Source organism: Hemicordylus capensis, chromosome 1 (assembly GCF_027244095.1).
Source record: "Hemicordylus capensis ecotype Gifberg chromosome 1, rHemCap1.1.pri, whole genome shotgun sequence".
Taxonomy (NCBI): Eukaryota; Metazoa; Chordata; class Lepidosauria; order Squamata; family Cordylidae; genus Hemicordylus; species Hemicordylus capensis.
The window spans coordinates 40,502,226-40,526,344 of record NC_069657.1 but is presented as its reverse complement, the minus strand read 5'-3'; the positions used below and the strand labels follow the sequence as shown (position 1 = coordinate 40,526,344).

Below are 24,119 nucleotides of genomic sequence, written 5' to 3'. Positions count from 1 at the left end.
CCCAGTACAGATCCCTGGGGGACCCCACTTCTTACTTCCCTCCATTGTGAAAACTCTCAGTTTATCCCTACCCTCTGTTTTCTTTCTTTCATCCAGTTAGCAATACACACATGTACTTGTCCCCTTATCCAATGACTGCTAAATTTCCTCAGGAGTCTTTAATGAGGAACTTTGTCAAAAGCTTTTTGAAAGTTCAGGTATACTATGTCAACTGGATCACCTTGATTCACACACTTGTTGACACTCTCAAAGAACTCCAAAAGGTTTTTGAGGCAAGATTTACCTTTGCAGAAGCCATGCTGGTTCTCTCCCAACAGGGCAGGTTCTTCTATGTGCTTTACAATTTTATCCTTGAGGATGCTTTCCATCAATTTGCCTGGAACGGATGTTAAGCTAACCGGCCTGTAATTTCCTGGATCATCCCTGGATCCCTTCTTGAAAATCGGTGTTACATTTGCTACTCTCCAGTCCTCTGGTACAGAACCTGATTGCAGGGATAAGTTATGTATTTTAGCAAGGAGGCTGACGATTTCACATTTGAGTTTTTTGAGGACTCTTGGATGGATGCCATCTGGTCCTGGTGATCTGCTAGTTTTCAGTATTCCAGACAGTTATCTCTTCTATCTGACTCAGTTCTTTAGCCTCCATCCCCAAAAAGCCTGGTTCAGGAACAGGTATATGATCAGAACCCTCTGTTGTGAAGACAGACTCAAAGAACTCCTTTAGCTTCTCTGCAACCTCCATATCCTTCTTAATATATTTCACTCCCTCATTGTCTAATGGTCCAACCACCTCCCTGGCAGTTTCCTGCATCTGATGTATTTAAAGAAGTCTTTGTTATTCCCTTTGATGCTTTTAGCTAAATGTTCCTCAAACTCTCTTTTTGCCTCCCTTATTGTCACCTTACATTTATTTTGCTAGAGTTTGTGTTCCTTTCTGTTCTCTGGTACAGAGCCTGACTGTAGGGACAAGTTATATACTTTTGTTAGGAGACTGGCAATTTCACATTTGAATTTGTTCAGAACTCTTGGGTGGATTCCATCTGGCCCTGGCAATTTGTTAATTTTTAGCTTTTCACGACAGTTTAGAACATCTTCCCTTGTCACCTCAAATTCGTCCAGTTCTTCAGCTGCTAAAACTGAAAGTTCTGGAGAGGGTATATGGTCAGAATCCTCTGCTGTGAAGACAGATGCAAAGAACTCATTCAGCTTCTCCGCAATCTCCTTATCCTCCTTAATAATCCCTTTCATACCTTCATCATCTAAGGGTCCAACCACCTCCATGGAAGCTTTTCTACTGATATATTTAAAGAATTTTTTGTTATTCCATAAGAACATAAGAACAGCCCTGCTGGATCAGGCCCAAGGCCCATCTAGTCCAGCATCCTGTTTCACACAGTGGCCCACCAGATGCTGCTGGAAGCCACAGGCAGGATCTGAGGGCGTGCCCTCTCTCCTGCCATTACTCCCCTGCAACTGGTACTCAGAGGCACCCTGCCCCTGAGGCTGGAGGTGGCCCACAGCCCTCCGACTAGTAGCCATTGATAGACCTCTCCTCCATGAAGTAATCCAAACCCCTCTTAAAGCCATCTAGGTTGTTGGCTGTCACCACATCCTGTGGCAGAGAGTTCCACAAGTGGATCATGCGCTGTGTGAAAAAGTACTTCCTTTTGTTGGTCCTAGACCTCCTGGCAATCAATTTCATGGAGTGACCCCTGGTTCTTGTGTTGTGTGAGAGGGAAAAGAATCTCTCTCTCTCTCTCCATTTTCTCCACGCCATGCATCATTTTATAGACCTCTATCATGTCTCCCCGCAGTCGTTTTTTTTCTAAACTAAAAATCCCCAGGTGTTGTTGTCTTGCCTCATAAGAAAGGTGCTCTAGGCCCCTGATCATCTTGGTTGCCCTCTTCTGTACCTTCTCCAGTTCAACTATGTCCTTTTTAAGATGTGGTGACCAGAATTGTACGCAGTACTCCAAGTGTGGTCGCACCATAGTTTTGTATAAGGACATTATAATATTAGCAGTTTTATTTTCATTCCCCTTTCTAATGATCCCTAGCATTGAATTTGCCTTTTTCACAGCTGCCGCACATTGAGTCGACACTTTCAACGAGCTGTCCACTACGACCCCAAGATCCCTCTCCTGGTCCGTCACCGACAGCTCGGATCCCATCAGCATATACTTGAAGTTGGGGTTTTTCATCCCAATGTGCATCACTTTACACTTTCTAATATTGAACCGCATTTGCCATTTTGTCGCCCACCCATTTGCCACTTTTGTCACCCCTTGACACTTCTAGCTATATGCTCCTCAAACTCTCTCTTTGCACCCCTTATTGTGTCCTTGCATTTCTTTTGCCAGAGTGTATGTCCCTTCCTGTTCTCTTCATTTGGGCAGGACTTCCATTTTCCAAAGGAAGTCTTCTTCCCTTCTATAACTTCCCTGACTCTACTTGTTAGTCACGTTGGCATCCTCCCTCCTTCTTGGTATACATTCCAACTGTGCTTATAGTACTGTGGTGTTAAATAAGTTCCATGCTTTCTGGAGTGATTTGACCCTCTTGACTTTCCCTTTCAACTTCTTTGTTACCAGTCCCTTCATTTTTTAGAAGTTTCCTCTTCTGAAGTCCACCACATCTTGTTTGGACTTCCTTGACAATCCTCCACTCGCATATAAGCTGAATCGGATCACACTATGGTCACTGCTACCCAATGGTTCTGTAACTCTGACATCTCGCACCAGGTCCTGGGCACCATTCAGGATTAAATCCAAAGTCACCATCTCTCTGGTTGGTTCCACGACTAACTGTTCTAAGGTACATTCATTTAGCACATCTAGAAATCTGGCCTCTCTGTCATTACCTGAATGTGAATTTACCCAGTCTATGTGTTGGTCATTGAAGTCACCCATTATTACTGCCCTGTCTCTCTTTGATGCCTCTCTTATTTGCTTCTCCAGCTTCAGGTCACTCTTAGTGCTATGATCCGGAAGGCAATAGCACATCCCTAGTATCACATTTCCTTTCAGTCCTTGTAATATTACCCATAATGATTCTGTGGAGGACTCTGGTCCACCAAAGTTTTCTAGCTTATTGGAATCTATCCCTTCTTTGATATATAGTGCCACTCCTCCCTCAACCCTCCCCTCTCTGTCCATTCTATAGAGTTTATATCCAGGAATAACCATGTCCCACTGGTTCTCACCATTCCACCAGGTTTCTGCTACACCCACTATATCTATGTTTTCATTAGTAACCAAGTACTCCAGCTCACCCATCTTGGCTCCGAGGCTTCTGGCATTGGTATATAGACACCTGTATGGCAGGTCCCTCACCTGGTGTTGGCGTGTGCCCTTACCATCATTTGACCTATTTGGCAAGCTGTCCTGTGTTTCCTTCTGCTCAACTCCTGGCTCCACTCTGTCCCCTTCTGATTTATCCGAAACATGTTCACCCTCACACCTTAGGGGATTTTGCCAGCTGAAGCAGATGCCACCCTTTTCCCACTGGCAACCTCCCAGGTATTATTTTAAAAGCTGCTCGTTGAGCTTCTTGATTTTTAGCACCAGCAGTCTGGTTCCATCTTGGTTCAAGTGCAGCCTGTCCCTTTTGTACAGGCTTCACTTCCCCCAAAATGTATCCCAGTGCCTAACAAATCTAAATCCCTTCTCCCAGCACCACTGTCTCATCCATGTATTGAGACTCCTCAGCAACACCTGTCTCTGAGCGCATGGAACAGGTAGCACTTCAGAGAACACTATCCTGGGGGTCCTGGACTTCAGTATGTTACCTAGCAGCCTAAATTTGGTTTCCAGGACCTCCCGACTGCATTTCCCAACATTGTTGGTGCCAGCATGCACCACAACAGCTGACTCCTTCCCAGCACTACCTAACAGCCTTCCTAGATGCAGCGTGACGTCCACAACCTTCGCACCACGCAGGCAAGTAACTGTGCGGTCTACACGTGGGTTACAGACTCATCTCTCTATGCCCCTAATGATCGAATCACCCTCTACTAAGAGGCCCTTCCCCTGTTCCTGCTGTGCCAGAGCTCCTGACTTCCACCAATACCACCTTCTCTTTCCTTTATTTTGGATTTGCTTGGCTTGACTGTTTGCTTGCCTGGTAGAACCCCACCTGTTCACTGGTCCACCTTGACACGTTGCTGTTTTAACTTCTTATGTTCTTCTGGCACACCTTCCCACTTTCTAAACACTTCCTGGGCCTTCTCACATGCCAGTGGGAAGGCCTCAAGTCTGCTCCTGCCTTGCCAGAGCTCCCAAGGTGGCCTTCCACCAACATGGCCTTTATTTTCTTTTATTTTGTAGTTGCCGGCCTGCCTGAAGCCAGGCTCCAACCACAAACACCACTACAAGCACCACTCTCTGCCTGCCTGGTCTCTGATGGCCAACCCTGAATGTGCTCCAACACAGGATGCCATGCTCTCACTTGCAGCACAGTGCCAAGCCAAAAGGAGCTCTGAATTTCTGCCCATCCACCTGCCAGCCTGCTGCCGAGCTCCAACCACCAGCACCACTACCTGCCTGGGCTTCAGTTACCAACTCTGAGTGCACTCCAACACAGGGTGGCTTGCTCTGCACAGTTCCAGCACTCCATGGCTGGCCGGCCTTTCCTAAAATGTTGACAGTTGCACTGGAAAGTGGGGTGGTGCTCCATGCACTGCCCATTTGGGGCATCTTTCTTCTTTGACAGTTTTCCAAAGGATTTCAAAGAACCTTTTAATGGTTTGGCTGATTTCCTTGGGGAATGAACCCCAGAGACCTGCCATCAAGGACAACCTCTGTGCCCAGTTTCAGAGCTCTATCCTGAGCCATTCCAGAAATATAAGAGTTGGCATAAAAAGCAGTGCTGTTACCCCTTTTTATGAAGGCACATTCAGAATAATCCAAATGGGGGTGAAAAGAGGGTTCATGAGGGGGGCTTCAATTCCAGAAATCTTTATAGTTATTTGCCTTGAAAGAAGCCACTTTTGGCAATTCTTAGACTTTTCCTTTTTTTTTGAAGAATCAAATATTCACAGGCTTGCCCAATCTGCTTCAGATTGCATACATTGTCTCCTGTCCAAGGGCATAGCTATAACTGAGCAGATGCATTCAAAGTACCTGGGCCCTCAAGCTCCTGAGGGCCCCCCTAAGCTCCACCCCTCCCTATTTTATTCATTATCTTCCTCACTTCAATTGGCCACAGGGAGATGGGTGAACACGGCACCCCTCTCCACTAGCTAAGCCCCTGCTCCTGTCAACCAGCCCCACATATGTGCCCAACAGGAGTGGAGGGAGGCCAGTGGTGGCCCGGGTTCTGCATTGCCTCAACCCCCTAGCCCCGCCCCCTGCATCTGACATCAAATGCGGGGTCGTGGTTTAGCAGCCAGTGCTGCCTTTACAGCATGTCCAGAGCAGCAAACTGCCCAGGGAGAGTCATGCTGCAAATGCAGTGCTGACCCATTTAGCTCAAAACAGAGCAGCACGACTCCTGTTTGGGAGCTAAATCATGCTCCCCCACCATGTCTGACATCAGACATGGGGGGCATATCTGGGGCACGAGGCACAGCCCCTGAGGGGTGGCGGCCCAGGTTCTTTGAACCCATCTGCTCAATGGTGCCCAATATCTAACCCCTAAGATTCTGAATCAGAATTTTCTGAACTCAGGCCTAGAATTTAACATATATTGTTGTTCACACGAGCAGCTGTATCTTGATCCCAGTGTTCTTTACCAGGGTAGGCAAGGTTTTGTACCTGGGGTTACAGTGAAGCGAAGCACGCCCTTCTACCCCACTTCCCGGTTGTATGGCCTTTCAGGCTACCTGCAGCCTAAGCTTTCGTAGAGTTGGACAGCAAGAGCACCCTGCAGCAGGGAAATCCCCCAGTGCACTGTAGTCCTTGTGCGATGCATTGAGGGATGTGAGAGGCTGCAGCCTGCTTTCCCCCCTGCCTGCTCATCGCTCATGAATCACTTGCATGCCAGTCATGTGGGCGGACAGCAGGAGCAATCTCAGAGTGGTGAGGGTCGTGTGGGGGAAAGGTAGGCTGTGTCATGCCTTCTCACCCCTGCCCTCCCCACCCTACGAGGAACGGTTGTGTTCACAGCAGCCTTGCAAGCTACATCACTATTATTATCTCAGTATTAAAGACACTTGTAACCGAGGCCTAGAGATAGTGGCTTACCTTAGGCCACCCCGTGAGCTTGTGGCTGAGGTAACGTCATCCCCACTTCCAGTTTATACTCTTGGCCCCTATACTATATCAGCATTCAGAAATATAGGAAACCTGTACTGTATGAGGAATGAAGTAGAGACTTTGGCTTACCTGATGTGCAGAGTTTCACAGGAGTAACTCTGTGCTTGAGGATTGCTGTGGACTCCTAAAGTAGCTGTGATGCTGTTGAGAAACAGGGATTGCATAAGCACTCTGTCCTTTCAATTGACTGAGGTACAATCTTTCTAAAGAGCAGTATTCAAATTGTTTGTAAAATACCTGTTTCCCTACATAACACATTACCGTTATTTGTAATGTAGAAAAGAGACAGCTGGGAGGGGTGGAGCAGGCAGGGGCAGGGAGAAAATGAGCCACAGGTGAGGTTCATTCACCCTCTTTTCTCTGCCTTCTCACCTCATTGGCTGCCAGTCTCCCTATCACCTTGCCCCATTACAGTGTTAACCCCAGGCTTACAGGCTGCTCATTTGCCAGGTTCGCCAACATGGTGAATGAGCAGCCCACATGCCTGAGATTAACACCATGGTGGGGCAAGCTAAGAGGGAGACAGGTAGCCCGGTGGGATGAAACGAAGGCAAGAAAAGAGCAAATGAAAAGAAGGCAAGAAAAGAGCGAATGAGCTTTGTCTCTTTTTCTGCCCACCCCTCTACTGGCTGCCACTGGTTATGTTGTACATAGGACCTTGATTGCTGAACTCAGGCTTTCCACAAGTATTAGTAGTAACATATAACAGTTTTATTAACAGGGTTATGTACAATCCCTGGGAGGGTACTAAACCATACATTTCCAAGAGGGTTTCTCCTAGACTAAGGGGAAAGTGGGAGGGGAAGTCTGAATGTTGGGCAGCTGCCCATAAAGGGACAATGCACTAATAATATGATTTCCACGTTTTAAACAACCAGCATGTTTTAGAGTCATAAAGGTATTTTTGGCATCACTTGTGAAACAGTCAGAGGCCACAATCCAAAGAACAGTGGAACTAGTTAGATTATGTGTTTTAAGTGGACATCTTAAACAGCAGTTCCTAAGTGGAATGGCAAGGCATTCTTCTGGTAGGAATGGGAAAACAGCTGATGATATGGTATGCAGAGAGAGAGGGGAATCTGGTGTGGTGGTCATGCCTAATGTAGCCCTTTGAATCCCAGCCAATCTACTTATACTGGACATTAGGGATGTGTAAACTGATATAGGTACAAAACTATTTGTACCCAAATCTACATGTTTTGGGCAATTTGTGGACAAAACAAATCACCCCTGTGCTAGCTGGCCAGATTCGGGTCCAAAACAAATTGCCCAGATTTCATAGATTCAGACCTCCATTTTGTGGCAATTTCTCTTGCTGTTCCTATTTTGTGTCAGGAATTTTTTAAAAAAATCCTGCCCTCCCAAGCTTCAGATTGGTGACTTAATGTGCAATGATTTACTGGCGATTCCCCCTGGTTCCAGATTGGCTTGTTTCCATTCAAAACTTGTGTTGCCATGGGTGAATGACCCAGCATTGGCTAGGGGAAGGGTCAAAGAAGTGACATGGGTGACGGGGTTCAAAGGAGGGATTTTCAAATGTACGTAAGGAGGCAGCCAGTCACCATCCTGCCATCCTGCCTCATGGGAGAAGACAGAGAGAGCCAGAAGAGCTTTGCTTTGCCTTGCCGGCCTGCTGCCTGTAGTTGATTCTCTGCTTTTTGTTCCTGCTTTCCTGACTGAGGAAATGAGAAGAGAAATTTTTTTCACCTTCTTCCAGCTGCTGAGAGAATCACTGCTTGTGCCTGCTGTCTGTGCGAATCGATTTGGGTACAAAATGATTTGTACCCTAATCTACCTGTTTCAGGAGATTTGTGGACAAAACAAATTGCCCCTCTGCTAGCTGGCCAGATTTGGACCCAAAACAAATCAAGGGTGATTCAATTCAGGTACAAATCAAATGGAAACAATTGATTCGTGCACATCCCTACTGCACATGCATGTTTGACAATGGTGAAATGTTTGCTATTTGTGTCTAGTGTTGGATATTCAACATCTGATGGTTCTAGGTGAATAACAATAACAGCAGCAGCAACAACAACTATTATTATTATTCTATTTGCACACAGTCTACCAGATGTTATCGACTGGATTTGTTACTATAATTATTGGGTCCTTTCCAAGGGTCTAGGGTAACTAAAGAAAAATTAAAGATAGTGTCATAGTATTTGCACTGTACCAAGTAGTGTGGCCTTCTGTAGTTGATGTGTTGTAATTTTATCAATGCCCAAGGTGTCAAGATGGTATTCAAGTTATTTTGGTATTGCACCAAGGGCACCAACAACTATTGGCACCACTATTGTTTTCTTTTTCCAGAATCACTGATTTTCAATCTGAAGGTCCTTTTATTTAGTTATTTTCTCCAATTGTTTTTCATTGACTCGTCTATCCTCTGAGATTGCAATATCAATTATCAGAACCCGATTCTTCTCGATGACTGTCAGATCCGGCTTATTGTGTGCTAAATGCCTATCAGTTTGTATTCTAAACTCCCAAAGAATTTTTGCCTCCTCATTTTCTGTGGAATCGGATGATTCCACCAATTCTTGCTTGCTGGCAATTTGTGATTCTTGCCAAAGTTCCAGTGGATCATCACAGCAACTTTATTGTGTCTTTCCCTATAATTTTGTTTGTTTATTTATTTATTTATTTATTTATTTATTACATTTGTACACTGCCCCAAACTTTCGTCTCTGGGTGGTTAACAATAGTATAAAACAAGTTAAAATATATACAAAAACTTAAAACAATTTAACAATTTAAAAACCATGAATTAAAACTTTAAAATTCAAAGAACAGAAAAAGCTTGGGTGAAGAGGTGGGTTTTCAAATGCTTTCTAAAAACTGTCAGAGATGGGGAGGATCATATCTCAGCAGGGAGCGCTTTCCATAGTCTCAGGGCAGCAACCGAGAAAGCCCCTCCCCGTGTGGCCACCAGCCAAGCTGGCGGCAGCTGGAGACGGACCTCTCTGGATGACCTCAATGGGCAGTGGGGATCATAATGAAGAAGATGTTCTCTCAGATACCAGTCTTATAATCAGTCTGCACAATTTTTATACACCAGCATACAAGGTGCTCAAGCGTATCATTTGCTTCATTGTGTAACAGACACTTACTGATGCACTTCACACAATTGGTGTGACGTGCCGGAGGGGGTTCTGTGGGGAGAGTGGGTTTAGCCCGCTCTCCCCGCAGACGAACAGATGGCTGCCCACATGACTGCTGGCTCTGTTACGGAGCCAGCAGGGGCTGCGGGGATTGGGGTCTGCATGGCCCCCACAAGTTCCAAGATGCCCAGCGCGAGTGCATGGGGCATCCTGGAGAGACCCCTGAGCCGAGGAAGCTGCTTGTAGCCTCCCAGCAGGGGGTATCCTCATGTACTGCCATGGCGTGGAGCTGTGCCATGGCAGCACACGATCAGAAAACCTGGGTTAGCGGAGCGCTCGCTACACTAACCTGGGCTAAGGGGAGGGCTACTTTGGCGGGCTAGCTGCCAGAGAACCACCGGGTAGGCCTGCGAGCCCACTGGTTCTCACGATGGGGAAAAACCGGGCTGGGCTTCTTTAGCCCTGTTTCCCCCCATCGCGAGAATAGCCTCACTGTCTTTCTGTGTCTTATTGATTTTTGCTTTTATAACATTTGTTTGTAGTGATTGTTCCTATTAATTAATAGTGGACAGTCACAATTGAGAGGGACAGAGATAATTGAAATGCCTTGGGTTGTTATTTGCTTTCTATAAAAGGGCAAGAGAATGTAAAATTAAATAGATTCTATCAGCCACTTTTTCACCCTTTTAAAAAGCAAAAAACAAAACCAGAAGTCTCAGTTCATTGAGTTTTGCTCACTGATTATGCTGTTTAAGGTATTCTGGAGGTCTGCTTCCTCTTATTAGCCACGCCCCCAAGGAGCCACCTATGGCTATGCAAATTATGCCTGTCCGATCAAATTTATGAGGTGAAGAATATATCTATATCTATATCTATATCTATATCTATATCTATATCTATCTATCTATCTATCTATATAAAACAGTGATTGGAAAATATTGCCATCCATGTCCAGAACATTTGCTCTGTAGTAGCTGAAATGCCTTTAAAATGCCACATGTGTGAGTGATTGAGACAAGATAATAGGAGCATATTCAAAAGGCTGCTCGCTGTTGCCATTGGAATGCAGTTGTTCATTGTGAGGGTGCCCAGTGAAAATAAAATGTCAGGGCAGTGGAAGTTTTCATAATGCCCTACTTTGTTGAAAGGAACAGAACTGCATACTGTGCAGCAGCAAAAGAGTCTTTGAAAGATAAAAGAAGGATGTCAGCCAAGATATCAAAAGAAACATGATGGTTAAATTAAAAAGGCATTTGGAGTTAACGAGATGGTGCAAAGGTCATAGCGCATCCAGCTCTGGTCCCCTGCCGGCGGTATGCAAATGATAACATTGCTATCCCTGTGGTCTTGACAAGGACAAGTCATATTGGGAGCTATGCATAATTTATCTCTTCAGTGGCCTGATGCTCGATGGCCTTCACTATTGAAAGATCCCTTGGAAAGAATGAAACAGAGATCTTTGAGGATGGAGTGGGCAGGCTTCAGTTTTGAGCAGCCTGTTTGATTATTTGAAGAAGAGCTTGGCCGACTACCATTGGCACTAAATAGAAGAGCTCCTGCTGCGATCTGTGGACCTCACTCACTCCTCTGTGACAGAAATGGCCAGCTATAAACCATTCCTGGTAGATGTTTATTCAGTTGTCCCTTGGACCAAAAAAATAAATCCCAGCCTCAATAGCAACCTAGTTTTGCGGACTGATCTCACCCATTCCCTACCACTCCAAATGCCTAGGATCAAGGTTGTTCACTAGTCAACTGCACAGCATTTGATATTATTCTAGACTCAGAATCAGGCCCGGCCAACCTGTCTACTAGGCAGATCTAGGTGGTCACCTAGAACACCATTTATTGGGGGTGGGGGGGCACAAACAGTGCCAGAATGCAGCACTACCAATTATTCTTTCTCTCCCTCTTGTATTGCACCCCTGAAGTACCACACTGTGCCGTCAGGAAATAATATGTAATACTACACCTTGCTCCCCAAACAGCTTGCACATTCTGCACGCTGAAATACTCAGTGCATCTCAGCCTCCCAAAATCAGCTCCTCTCATAAGCTGCACTCCCTCTCTTGAAGATAAATTGCCTGCCTCAGGATTCATTTCCACAAAGAAGTGGTCTCCGATTGGATTTCCACATTAACAGCAGCATCTTTTCATCTCTGAAGTGTTAAGAGTTTTGACCCTGTAATAGACAGGGGACTCTCTCCCATAGTATCTTCGAACCAACACAGGCTAGTCATTTGCCAGTCATCTACATGGGCTTCTCTTTTGACTCTGTAAATGTGCAGCCTACATGGCTCTCAAGTTAAAGTCGGGACTGCACACATTTTTGGCTAGTGTGGGGGTGCCAAAGTCAAACTTCGCCTAGGGCACCCAAAACCCTAGGACTGGTCCATGGTTGCTAATGCAGCAGCATCCCTTGGAGAGTTTCACCAACCCCTCCCCACTACACACACATTGCATAGATATCAGTGCAGCATGAGGGCTCAGAGTCCTCAGGATAGAACCTTGAGATAACTTTTGGCTCAGATAAAGCTATGGGTGCCTGCACAACCCTGACACCAATGGTAAATGATGCTTTATTGATTAATGATAATGACAGCAATTGTAATGAAAGCCACTGTTTGTGCCTCTTCAGCTAATGTAGATTTATAGGATTTCACTACTACTACTACTACTACTATAATATTTATATACTGCTCTTCAACCAAAGTTCTCAAAATGGTTTACATAGCAAAGTAAATAATACACAAATGATATGGCCCCCCAGTCCCCAAAGGGCTCACAATCTAAAAAGAAACATAAGGCAGATACTAACAATAGTCACAGGAGGAATGCTGTGCTGGGGCTGGATAGGACCAGTTGCTCTCCCCCTGCTAAATATAAGAGAATCACCACTTCAAAAGGTGTCTCTGCTCAGTTAGCAGGGGTTTTAGATGTTGGAATTCTCCCTTCATCCTACTCAAGCATCAACAAAAAAAGAATCCCGTGTAGCTTATGTTGATATCCTCCTGCCATTCTTGCTAGATGGTTAATTCCCACATGTGATATAAGGCTAGCATCACACAAATTCCACTTATTTCATTGTGCCTTTCTAGGAAGCAACCCCTATCAGCTGGTTCCCATGATTACACTTTTCTTGCTGTGCCTTTTCTAGATGATGATTGGCCAAGCAGTGCAAAATTCCCAAGATGGCTTCACAGACATTTTCCAACTTTAGTAATGAGGTGATTTGTAAGTGTTCTTCTCCTTAGTCCACAGCTGAGAACAATGCTTTGTTTGCATGCATGGAAAGGTCTGAGAGATCAGCACAAATCAGCATTATTCACTCATGTTTGTCTCTTAAAGTAAAGTAAACTGTGTTACCATGTCGGTGTCGACTCCTGGCGACCACAGAGCCCTGTGGTTTCTTTGGTAGAATACAGGAGGGGTTTACCATTGCCTCCTGATGCCTTTCAGCATCTTCCTATATCGCTGCTACCCAATATATGGTGTTCCCCATAGTCTGGGAAACATACCAGCGGGGATTAGAACAAGCAACCTCTGGCTTGCTATTCAATCAGTTGACTTCTGAGGAAAGTCTGTGTAAGTGCCAAGTAAGTCATTTCACAACAAGGGCATTAGATTAGAAGTGCCAAGTAAGTCATTTCACAACAAGGGCACTATGAATTTATATGCACATGTGCTGCAACCTTTAAACAAAGGCCTTCTTTGGGCGATACAGTACCTGTCACGTGTGATGACAAAGGGGACTCTCTAAGAGTGAGGACATCCCAACACTTTCTCAGCAGTCCCTATGCTGTATGGGAGGGGTGCTGATCCAAATGGACTCTAGAAATGGGCTCCACATCCTTGTTTAAACAAGGACCTGGAGCATGTGTGTAGGGACCATTTGGATGAACAGCCACCTATGAAATAAAAGGATGTGCCAAGAGGATGTTGGGACATCCACACTCTCAACATGTCTCCTTCATAATTGCCTGTCCTGGGTACTGTGGCATCAGAACCAGCCCAATAGGACATTGAGTGGGATGCCAATAACTCCTTGTGCAAGTAGAAGATATGGGTATCTGATTCCTGCTCTTCTCCCTTCAGCTTCAGCCCAGAAGAAAATGAAGGAATTAGTTGTGCTGCCCCTTAAATTCTCAATGTCCATTTTATCACTGAGAAATAAAGGGGAAAGGTCTCATAGCTCTTGGAGTTTAAAAAGCAAAGCATGACATTAGCCAAGCAAAATAATTGTCTATGAGATCTGGTCTGAGTTTTGTTGAAACTGGAGAGCATGGTGATGGACTACTTTATGTGGGCTACTTCACATTGCTGATGCAAAACTTCTGTTAAGGATTGAAGGCCAAATTCCATGTGACACAAGAGATCCATGATCAGAACTCCCACATCTTTTTGTTTAGCTAAAAACAGCCACCAGGAGTCTGATTTGGATTGAAACCAAAGCTTAACCCTGTCCCCTTTGCTATTACCTCAAATTTAATCACAAACCTGAAGCTGCGATTAGCTGTAAGGGAGTAAAATAACAAGTACACAGGGGCGTAGCAAGGTTGGAGTGGGCCCAGAGACAAGATTTTAAAATGCGCCCCCACTGAAGCTCAGTTCATGAAGTAAAGAAATCTTAAATGAGGCTGAATAGTGGTAACAAAAAGCATATATATATATATATATATATATATATACACACACACACACACACACACACACACACACCTTATTTTTAAAAAGCTTTTGTAAATTGTGGACGATGCAAGTCATTTAATGGTACTAGAGAAAGACATGCTGTTCTGGTATCTCCAGGTCTTAACACTCACATCAATTTCAGAGGATGAATACAACTAAAGGAAGCCCAGGTGGGGGCGTGGCTGGGGGAGTCAGTCATGTGACTTGCCTCTGGGGGACCCCCCAAGGCAGTGGGCCCCCAGACAACTGTCTCTCCTTGCCCTATTATAGTTCCTGGAAGTCCCTGGAAGTACAATAAGAGCCTATCCTCCCTCCCTCCACTTTGCAGCTAATAACTGGCTCAGGTGAGGAAATATTATCAGCTTCACAGGGGGAAGGAATTGAGGAAAGGGTTAAAACTATCCTCTACTAGACTTGCAGTCTCATCAAAATAGGGCTGGCATACTGCTGCTTGTAATGAAAGCTGGAGAGAGATCTGAACATAGATCTCCTCCATTCATGTAATTGGCCCTCACAATTGCAACACTCACACACACAAACGCACACACGGTTGGGATGACTTTTTCAAAACAGTGGTGATTTAGATATGTTTAGCATAACACTGTGATTCTGCAAGCCTCCAAAATCAAGAAAATCTTCTGCCAGAGCAATAAAACTGTTATGTATAGGTTTTGGTTTGGTTTTTTTTAATAAAAAAGAGTGTTTTTGGCTAATTACCAATTAACATGATTAACATTGTCCAAAGAACTGTTTTTCACTCTAATAGCAGTTAGCTGCCTCATTGCTGTTACTTTACTTATATTTACAGATTACGTTGCACAACATTCCCAAACTTTTCAGACAGAACGCATGCAAGGCGGGCGGGGGGGAGAGAAACAAAAATTACTCCTAAATTATAGGCACATTTTCCAACACATGAGAAAATTATTCTTGGTATTTTTGTAATAATCAAGATTCTTTTTACCATGCTAGGATTTTTTTTTTAAAGAGGTGCTGAAATGATTTGGCTCCCTGCAGCTGAAACAGTGTGGGGCTAGGGGTTCCTCTTAAGGGACTAAAGGTCCATAAAGGTCCATCTTAGAGTCAGCAGCTCGGGCTTCTGCTTTCATGGTTCCCTTAAGAGGAGGCATGTCCTACCTGCCCTTCCTGCAAGCCACCACCCCATTCCCTTAAGGGAACCCCTCGTCCCACACTCTTTCAGCCGCCTCTTCAACGAGGCAGCAAAATGATGTGGGCACATCCCTAAAATAAATGTCACATAGGAAAGGGACACTAAAAGCCCTATCCGGACATTGTGGTCATTCTCATGATCAAATTGGGGGAAGGAGGAGGTGGAGTGAAGGCAGGACTCTACTTTCCCATTCCCAGATGAACAAAGCCCAATCAGGGCTCTGCCACCCGCATGCCCACACAAGGGGCGCAATGGCAAGCACAGCAGCGATCAGGAGAGTGGGAAGGGCCACCACCTATCCCAGAAAGGGGACAGCTAAGCATTACCTCACCACTCCTTCCCCCAGGCTCTATCACAAAGCTGGCTGCTAGCAGTCTGGGAGCAGCAGGCAGTGCGTCAACCCACACAAGCAGAGAGTGAGGTAGGAGGTGTGTACTTGCCCTCCTACCTCACTTTAAACCTGAGTCACAGATCATAAGAACATAAGAACAGCCCTGCTGGACCGGGCCCAAGGCCCATCTAGTCCAGAATCCTGTTTCACACATTGGCCCACCAGATGCCACTGGAAGCCTACAGGCAGGAGTTGAGGGTATGCCCTCTCTCCTGCTGGTACTCCCTTGCAATTGGTACTCAGTTGGTAGACCTCTTCTCCATGAAGTTATCCAAACCCTGGATAACTTCAGGGCTACCCAGGGGAGGAGCGGTCCAGAGCTGCAGACAATCAGACCTGCTTGGGCTTGCCCTGTCCTACCCAGGCTGGGGCTGGTCATGAGAATAATGACCTCATTCTGTTGTGCATGTGTCTGTACACGTATACATGTTTGTGTGTGAATGTACATTTGTTCATTTTAAAAAGGAACCTGGGTACAGGAACATAAGGAACTTCCTTTTACAACATCTGATCATTGGTCCATCGAGCTCAGTATTGTCTACACAGACTGGCAGTGGCTTCTCCAAGGTTTCAGGCAGGAGTCTCTCTCAGCCCTTTCTTAGCCCTGTGCTGGGAGCAGTATCCCTTGCGCGGCATCAACATGCAAATAGTGTCGATGCATGTGTTGACGCCATTTGCATGCCGATGCCAAGGGATGCTGGGAGCAGCATCTTGTCGCTGTGGCAGGTGCCTTAAATGAGTACAGCGCTGTGATGGGGTGGCAGAGGCTCACAGGAGGGGCAGGTGGGACCTGCCTGCCTCCTCTTAAAGAAACCCCATCCTGCCCCCTGGGATGTGCCCGAAGTATTTCATGCACATTCCTTATTTATTTATTTATTTATTGTCCGGTGTATAAGCCACTTTCCGTTAAAATTATCTAAAACTGGCTTACAACATATGGTTAAACAGATGTGTGGATCAATTCGGGTACAAAATGATTTGTACCCAAATCTGGCTGATTCGGGTGATTTGTAGACAAAACAATCACCCCTCTCATCAATTGCCCAGACTCAGGTACAAAACAAATCACCACAGATTTGGACCTGAAACATTCAGAGATTCAGACCTCCATTTGGTGGCCAAAGTGGGCTGGGTGGTAGGCCCAGTGGAAGGAAGCTACCACCCAAACCTCAAAGAAATTGGGCAAAGGGTGATTTTTAAAGAATTTTTGAAGTTGGCACATCTTTAAGCTTTTTCCCATAGGGAATAATGGGGATTGCAGCAGCCTCATACCTCCATGTGGGGATCACTAGTGTGGCCCAGAGTGGGTTGTGGTGGGTGGTAGTGAAAGGGATAAGTCTAATTATTTTCTTAAGTTTCCATCTTTAAGCTTTTCCCCCATAGGGAATAATGGGGAATTACAACAGGCCCGTAACTCCACTTCGGGGCAGCAGGGTGGCCCAGAGTGGGTTGTGGTGTAGTGTACATAGGGTGTCAACCACACCCAGAACAACAAGCCCACGGGGCACTGGATTTTGTTGTTTTCAGTGTCTGAGGTGCACCATTGGTGGTAACCCATCCTGCAAGCAGTTCCAGTGGTTCTGTACCTGGATGTCTTGTCTCGTGGCCAAAGTAATCATGATGGGGCAACCACATGTGAATTCACGTGTCTGCCCTGCTCACATATAAACTGTTCAACTGGGGAATTTTGAGGTGTTTAAAAAAAACAAAAAAACTCTGAGTGTGATGGCAGAGATGTGGAGAAACCCTCTGAGAAAGTTCTCTGCTCTTTCTGAACTCTGAAATTTCTCTCCATGTTTCAGTTCCCCTTTGGAGGAACTCTGAAATTTCTTCTCAAATTTTACTTGGAAAACATGTCAGTTCCAACCCTGGAACGTGTAAAGGAAGCCAAATACTGCCCACTCCCTCACCTTATCTTGCAGTTCTCCTTTGCTTCTCCCAGCCACGGAGCAAATTTTCTCCCAGCCACGGAGCAAAGGGTTGGGTCAAATGTTACCAGTAGCATCACATGCGAAGGAGGGGGTGTGCTGAAGAGCACACCCATTGGGACATCCTCTATGGACATCTCAACTGTCTCTCAGTGCTTTCCTTGATCACATGTGGGGATTATTAACCTGAACAGCTCTTGTTAAAAAAATATTTGGAGCATGTGTTGAGGAACATTTGGATGAAGAGCACCACATTCAATCAAGGGATGTGCTGGGAGGGCATTGTGGGGGATGTCCCGATGGGCGCAGTCATGGTGCACCCACTTTTGCTTCATGTGTGCTGCAGCTGTATTGTTTGAACTAGCCCAGAGAAGAGCTAGGATGGTGGTGGTGTGAAGGGATTTTCTGGAAACAATGGGGTACCCCAAGATAACTCAGGAGAAAAAGAAGGGTATGGCTCTCAGCTCTCACCTGTGCACATCCCACCTTCTACTTTATATGGAAACAGGGCAACCATATGAAGAAACTATATATAACTGCCCTATGATGTCTAGGTTGGCTCTCTGGCCGTATGTAGACTGAAGAAAATGTGAAGAAAATTAGAAAATGTGGCACTAGACACCTGAGGTGTCTGAATGGGCTGAATCACTCCAGGCTGCCATTGGGAGGGTGGGGGAGTCCTATCTTTTGAATGCTTTTTTGCAAGTAGAAAGCTAAACTAAAATAATGGGAAATCTGATTTCTAAGATCATGACAAGTATGTGGAAGTATATGTAGCAACTAATGTTGCTATTTTTGTTGCAATTTATTGTAGCTACCATCAGTTTTGAAATTATGTTCAGATGATATAAGATATTAAGGCTGTGCAATATGGGGTCCTCTGCAAATGGCTTGATATGGGCCATTCCAACAGTTATCAGAGATAATCCAGATCAGAGAGCCACCACTTCATGGGGGTGGCATTCAAAGAACCCAGGTCGCCATGCTCAGGGGCCATGCCTGGTGCCCCAGCCATGCCCCCTGTGACTGATGACAGACATGAAGGGGCCGTAGTCGTGTTTGTAAATGGGACCACTTGCTCCATTTGTGAATAAATAGCATCCAGTGCCGTGTTTGCGGCGGCGGTAGGGAATGCCTTTCCTTGCTTTTATAGGAAGGGAGATGTGTTCCTGGCCAGGCTGGGAACCCAGCGCTGGTGGAAACTTTTCAAAATCAGAGCTGCACGGGGCCTGCTTTTACAAGCAGGGAAAGGCATTCCCTGCTGCCACTGCAAACACGGCACTGGAAGTTATCTATTTGCAAATGGGGGTGCGGCCCCATTTGCAAATGCAACCATGTCCCCTTCACTTCTGACATCCGGATCCAAAATAGGACCCTATTTCATTCCAGAGCTCTGCAATACAATTTGGGGGATTCTAGAGCAGTCTGGAGCTCCAAATAGTGGCAGGAGTCTGCATCCCCCCCCCCATCATGGCCATCTTCTCCCATCTGTCTGTCTGCCTGCCCACCTGCCTGCCCTGACATTCATTTCTCTCTCTCTCTCTCTCTCTCTCTCTCTCTCTCTCTCTCTCTCTCTCTCTCTCTCCCTCTCTTTTCTTTCTTTCTTTTATAAAGCCAGTTATTTTACTTACAATTTTAAAAATTAAGTGGCAGATCCTTGGATGTTACATCACTTTTCTTCTCTGTGAGTACAATTTCTGGATTACTTTAAAACACTGAAGCTTTTCTCACGATCAGTGAGAAGAGCTACTGGGCGATCTGCGGGGAAGGAGGGTTTTACTTACTTGCCCTGCAGACAATCATCCAGCAGTCCCTGGGTGGGCAGATCACCCGCCCAGACGAGCAGTGGCTCTTCTGCGGCTCCCGCTGCCACTCCTGGGGTTGGGGTGCTGGGACACCCCCCCATGTGTCGCCCTGCCCCCCAGAGCCCCAATAATGCACTCTGTAAGTGTGCGGTTCATTATTGGGATCCCCCCTCCCCCCGAGTGTGCACGCCGTGGCTACAACCAGCCACAACAGACGCACGATCAAAAAAATGAGGCTAAGGGAGCGCTCACTCCCTTAACCTCATTTAGCACGGAGACAACTTTGGCAGGTTTGCTGCCATGTGGCCCCTGAGATCAAGCACGATCCCGGTGGGTGGTTCACACAAGTGTGCAAAACTGGGCTGGGCTCCCTCAGCCCGGTTTTGCACACTTGTGTGACTAGTTTTGTTGTCAAAAACAATTAATGGTTGGATTCACTTGCAATTAAATTTATTTTATATATTTATTCTATTTAAAATATTTATACCCCACCCCTCCAGTACATTACTGCTCGGGGTGGCTCACAACAATAAAGTGGATACAATATACAATAAAAGTAATCAAATTAACCAAATTAAGTAAACAAGTTAAAAGTCAGGTTAAAAACCACAATCAGTATTAAATTTCAAATTAAAAGTTATTTTAAAAGCTAATCATTGAGAATTATAAAAGCTAAAAACTAAAGAACCTACCAGATATAACCAAGGATGGATCATTAAAAAGCTTCTTTAAAAAGATATGTCTTTAGTTGTTGTTTTTTTAAAAAAAAAAACACTGAGGGAGGCAGCATGGCGAAGCTCTTCAGGGAGGGCGTTCCAAAGCTGAGAAGCCACAACCAAAAAGGCCCTGTCTCTAGTCCCCGCCAACCGGATATCTGTTAGTGGCGGGGGGGTGTGTGCATGAGCAGTGCCTGAGATGATAATTGGAGGGCCCTGGCAATTTAGTATGGGCGAATGTGGTCCAACAGGTACCCCAGCCCCAAGCCATATAGAGCGTTAAAGGTCTATACCAGCACCTTGAATCTAGCCCGGAAGTGGACCAGTAACCAATGAAGCTGCCGCAGGATGGGTATGATACTCATGAAGCGACTTGAGCCCATGATAATCCTTGCAGCCGCATTCTGGACCAGCTGAAGCTTCCTAACAGTTTTCAAGGGCAGCTCCACGTAGAGCACATTGTAGTAGTCCAATCTGGATGTCAGCAAAGCATGAGTGACTGAGGTCAGGTCCACCTTCTCCAAGTAGGGTTGCAGCTGGCGTACCAGCCGTAGTTAGTAAAAGGTCCTCCTGCACACCCCAGCCACCTGCGCCTCCAAGGACAATGTTGGGTCCAGAAACATCCCCAAGCTGTGGACTTTGTCTTTCAGAGGGAGTATAACCCTGCCAAGACCAGATTTACCTCATTACTCGGATAATCAGTTCTACCAACCCAGAGCACTTCCGTCTTATCTGGATTAAGTTTCAGCTTGTTTGCGCCCATCCAGTCCAGAACAGCCTCCAAGCCTCGGTTCAGAGCATCCCTTCTATTCATTTTTTCAGTTATTTTTTAGATTTATATGATAATTTTCACTCATAAAAATTGGATTCCAAAGCTGATACCGGAATTCTGATGGGTCCAAAGGACCTGGAACCTATATCTGTGCTTCTGGGCTGGATTAGATTGGATTGGATCCAGAATATGTGATTATGCACTATAAGATAACACATAAAGAAATACATTTTTCCTACAACATGCATATTGTTGAACATGGGGCAACCACAGGAAGAATTTTATTTGGTGGCTCTTCCCTAAAAGTATGAATTTCTTTTCTTTTCTTTTCTTTTTTTAAGATGTAACTGTGATAGGGAAGGAGAAAACTGGATAAGAGCTCCTGTTAAATTTATTAGTTTTTTCTTTTAGGATACAATTAAGCATTTTGGATGACAAACAAATAAGGAATTATTGATAAACTTACTACTAAGAGCCAGGCTTGAAATATCATCTAAGTGGCAAACTATTTTATCTAGAGAGGATGGATTACATTGCTGATGGCAACACTTATTTAATATGGTTTAGAGAAAAATTTGAGAAAAAATTGTAACTCATTTACAGATAACTGGACATTATTCCTAGCCTTTTGGAATAGAAGGTTCAGTTAACTAAAAAGAATGTGACATTGCACTGATCTGTGTCAAGGGATATGGCTTATAAAACTGGATTACTTCTTTAATTTTATTGGTTTGGATCCAGACCTGTTTGACACATGCCGATAGACACATCCTCTTATACAAAGGGAGTCCATTATTTCTGTCGACTCCTCCCTCCATCCTCAGCCCTCTATGCAATACCCCACAGCAGCCATTCAGAATCACATTCTGAGAGACATGAGCAGAGATGCAGGCATGAGAGAGCCCTGTCCTGCAAGAAAATCACCACTCATGGTAGTTATGATCCAAGCAATTCCTTGTATGTGTATGTGAGATCAAAATGTTTAAAGAAAATTAAGAGAAAGCACACACACAGAGCCCTAACACCGCAGGGAATGGGCTTGGTTAAAAACATTCTCCCTCAAGTTGCTCATATTCTTCCTACCTGGAGTTTTTTTTTAATATGGAGGAGCATTTTAAAAAATACTCTCTTGCACCCACTTGCCATTTAAAGTACTGCAGTACATTTGAACTGGACTCTTCTATCTCATTCTTCTGTATGTATGAGCAGGTGCTCTTTGGCAGGCAGTGGACCATTGATTGATGTGCAGATAGGTCCTGTCTGCTACACAAAGCTAATAAGGAGCCAACCTGCAAATCTGGTGCTGTACCAATAACTTCGCAAAGAAGTCCACTTCTCACTGTGGTCAAAAAAAGAAAAAGAAAAGTGAAAATGAAAATGGTCCAGGGAAGTTAAAAAATATCTGCTTCTTCTGAATCATAGTCTTCAGTCTTCATGCCCATTGATTACAGTGTCACTAATACTAGTCTTTTTGATACCCCTGAATGACTTTCTAAATTATCTGTTCCCACCTCTGCAGAATTCTCTTCCAAAAGATCTGTCAATGTCTTGTGTTTAAAAGGGAGTGCTGGATTTCAACAAAAAGTGTAAGTCTGGGTGTGGGTGTATGATGTGGCAGTTCTCCATAGCGTTAGCATGCCAGGGAGCAGGAGAAATGCCAATTACTGATGTCTCAGCAAGTGAGACCTGGGATCGAATCCAACAGAAAACCAAGAGTATAATCACTGTGGGCTGGATAGGAAAGAGAGCATGCTGCTTAAAAAGCATTAGATTTTGTGCTAATGTGGGATCTGAACCCCACCCAAATGCCTCTGTGTGAACTTGTAAGAAGGTTCTTTTGCTCTTTTCCTTGTGTTGATTTTGAGTCAACAAGTCTAAATCAACCTGCGCAGAAACACTCTACAAGAGAATTTCAGGAAGACTGCCTAAGAGATTGCTTAATGAGCTACAAACAAGAGTTTACAGAGGCGTCGTAGTTATAGGCCAAAACCAAGTGAGTTCACACCATCAAAGACCTTCCTGGATTTGTCTCTCTTATGTATATTCCACATTGGTCTTTGATCATCCATAATGAAACCCGTGTAATAACACTGAATATTTATATTGGGCACCATCTAGCCAAAATTAAGCACTTTTAAGCCCTATTATCAATTTCAATGGAAGAATTAAGTACATGCTCAACTCACTTCCATTGATCTCAATGAGACATTAAAGTGCTTAATGTTATCTGGATTGTGGCCATCATTTTTTTCAAAGGACTCAAAGCACGAGATATTCAGCAATCCTTGGAACAACTTTATTCATTAAGCCAGTATTATTATCTCCATACTATAGAAGGGTATTTGAGAAACAGTTTCATCTGTAAATAGTTTTTTTAAAAAATTAACCAGTGTTTCTACCTAAAATCAACTTTCAAAAGCATTAAAAACCATTATAGTCATTCAAACAATTTTTTTTAAAAAAAATCAAAATACAACCAACTACAAGAAAAAGATAATATGGGGAATACATATAAAAGGAGCCTATACGATCCCCAAAGATTCTGGTAAAACATTTACAAAGCCTTAGGCTGCAGTTCTAGGCATTCTTACCAAGACATAAACTCCATTCTACTCCGTGCACTTTACTTCCAAGTAAATTTGAATAGGATCAAGTCATTTTCATGTTTCTTTAAAACAACAACAATCTTATATTACAAATGTAGAACTGTATACTACCATCTGGAATGGTTAAGTGGGTGTCTTCTTACACACAAGGATAAGATAAAAGCAGCCTCTGCCATGGCAGAAGATGTAAACAGGCATCACTAGTATCAAAGTTTTCCAAGTGATAATTAAAATGTCTTGACTCTTATGTGTCAAATCTATGTTTGCAACAGTTTTATGAAGAAACAGTTTGTTGCTAAAATCAAACAAACATTGTATGAGTATTCAGAAACAAGTGGGGCCATTCACATGAGCACCCATACCCAGGCTTGGTCAGCCCTACCTGGGTAGGGGTGATCGTAAGGAGTGCCAGGATTGGGATCGGGTAGCTCAGGTTTTATACCCAGGCTAAAAGTGAAGTAAAAGGGCTCACACATTGATTGTGTGGCAGCATGAATTGTTGGCAGGCCCATTCAGGCTGCCAGCAGCCTATCCTACCATAGAGGTTGGGGGAAGGAGTGTCCTGACCTCTAGAATGACTTCAGTGGTGCAGCATGGTGTGTTGTGAGCTTTCCCCTGGCCTCTCTCTCACCATGCTGCTCTCCACAGTGGTGATCGTATGGCTGCACAGTGAGAGGGGGA

General features: G+C 44.7%; 1 long non-coding RNA gene across 1 annotated transcript in view; it reads right to left on the bottom strand.

The window, feature by feature from the left end:
* Positions 1-24,119, bottom strand: part of LOC128345718 (uncharacterized) — a 209,943-nt gene that overhangs the window by 90,248 nt on the left and 95,576 nt on the right. Inside the window, exon 2 of the long non-coding RNA XR_008316596.1 lies at positions 6,326-6,397. This is a non-coding gene — a long non-coding RNA (uncharacterized LOC128345718). The remainder of the gene's footprint in view (positions 1-6,325; positions 6,398-24,119) is intronic.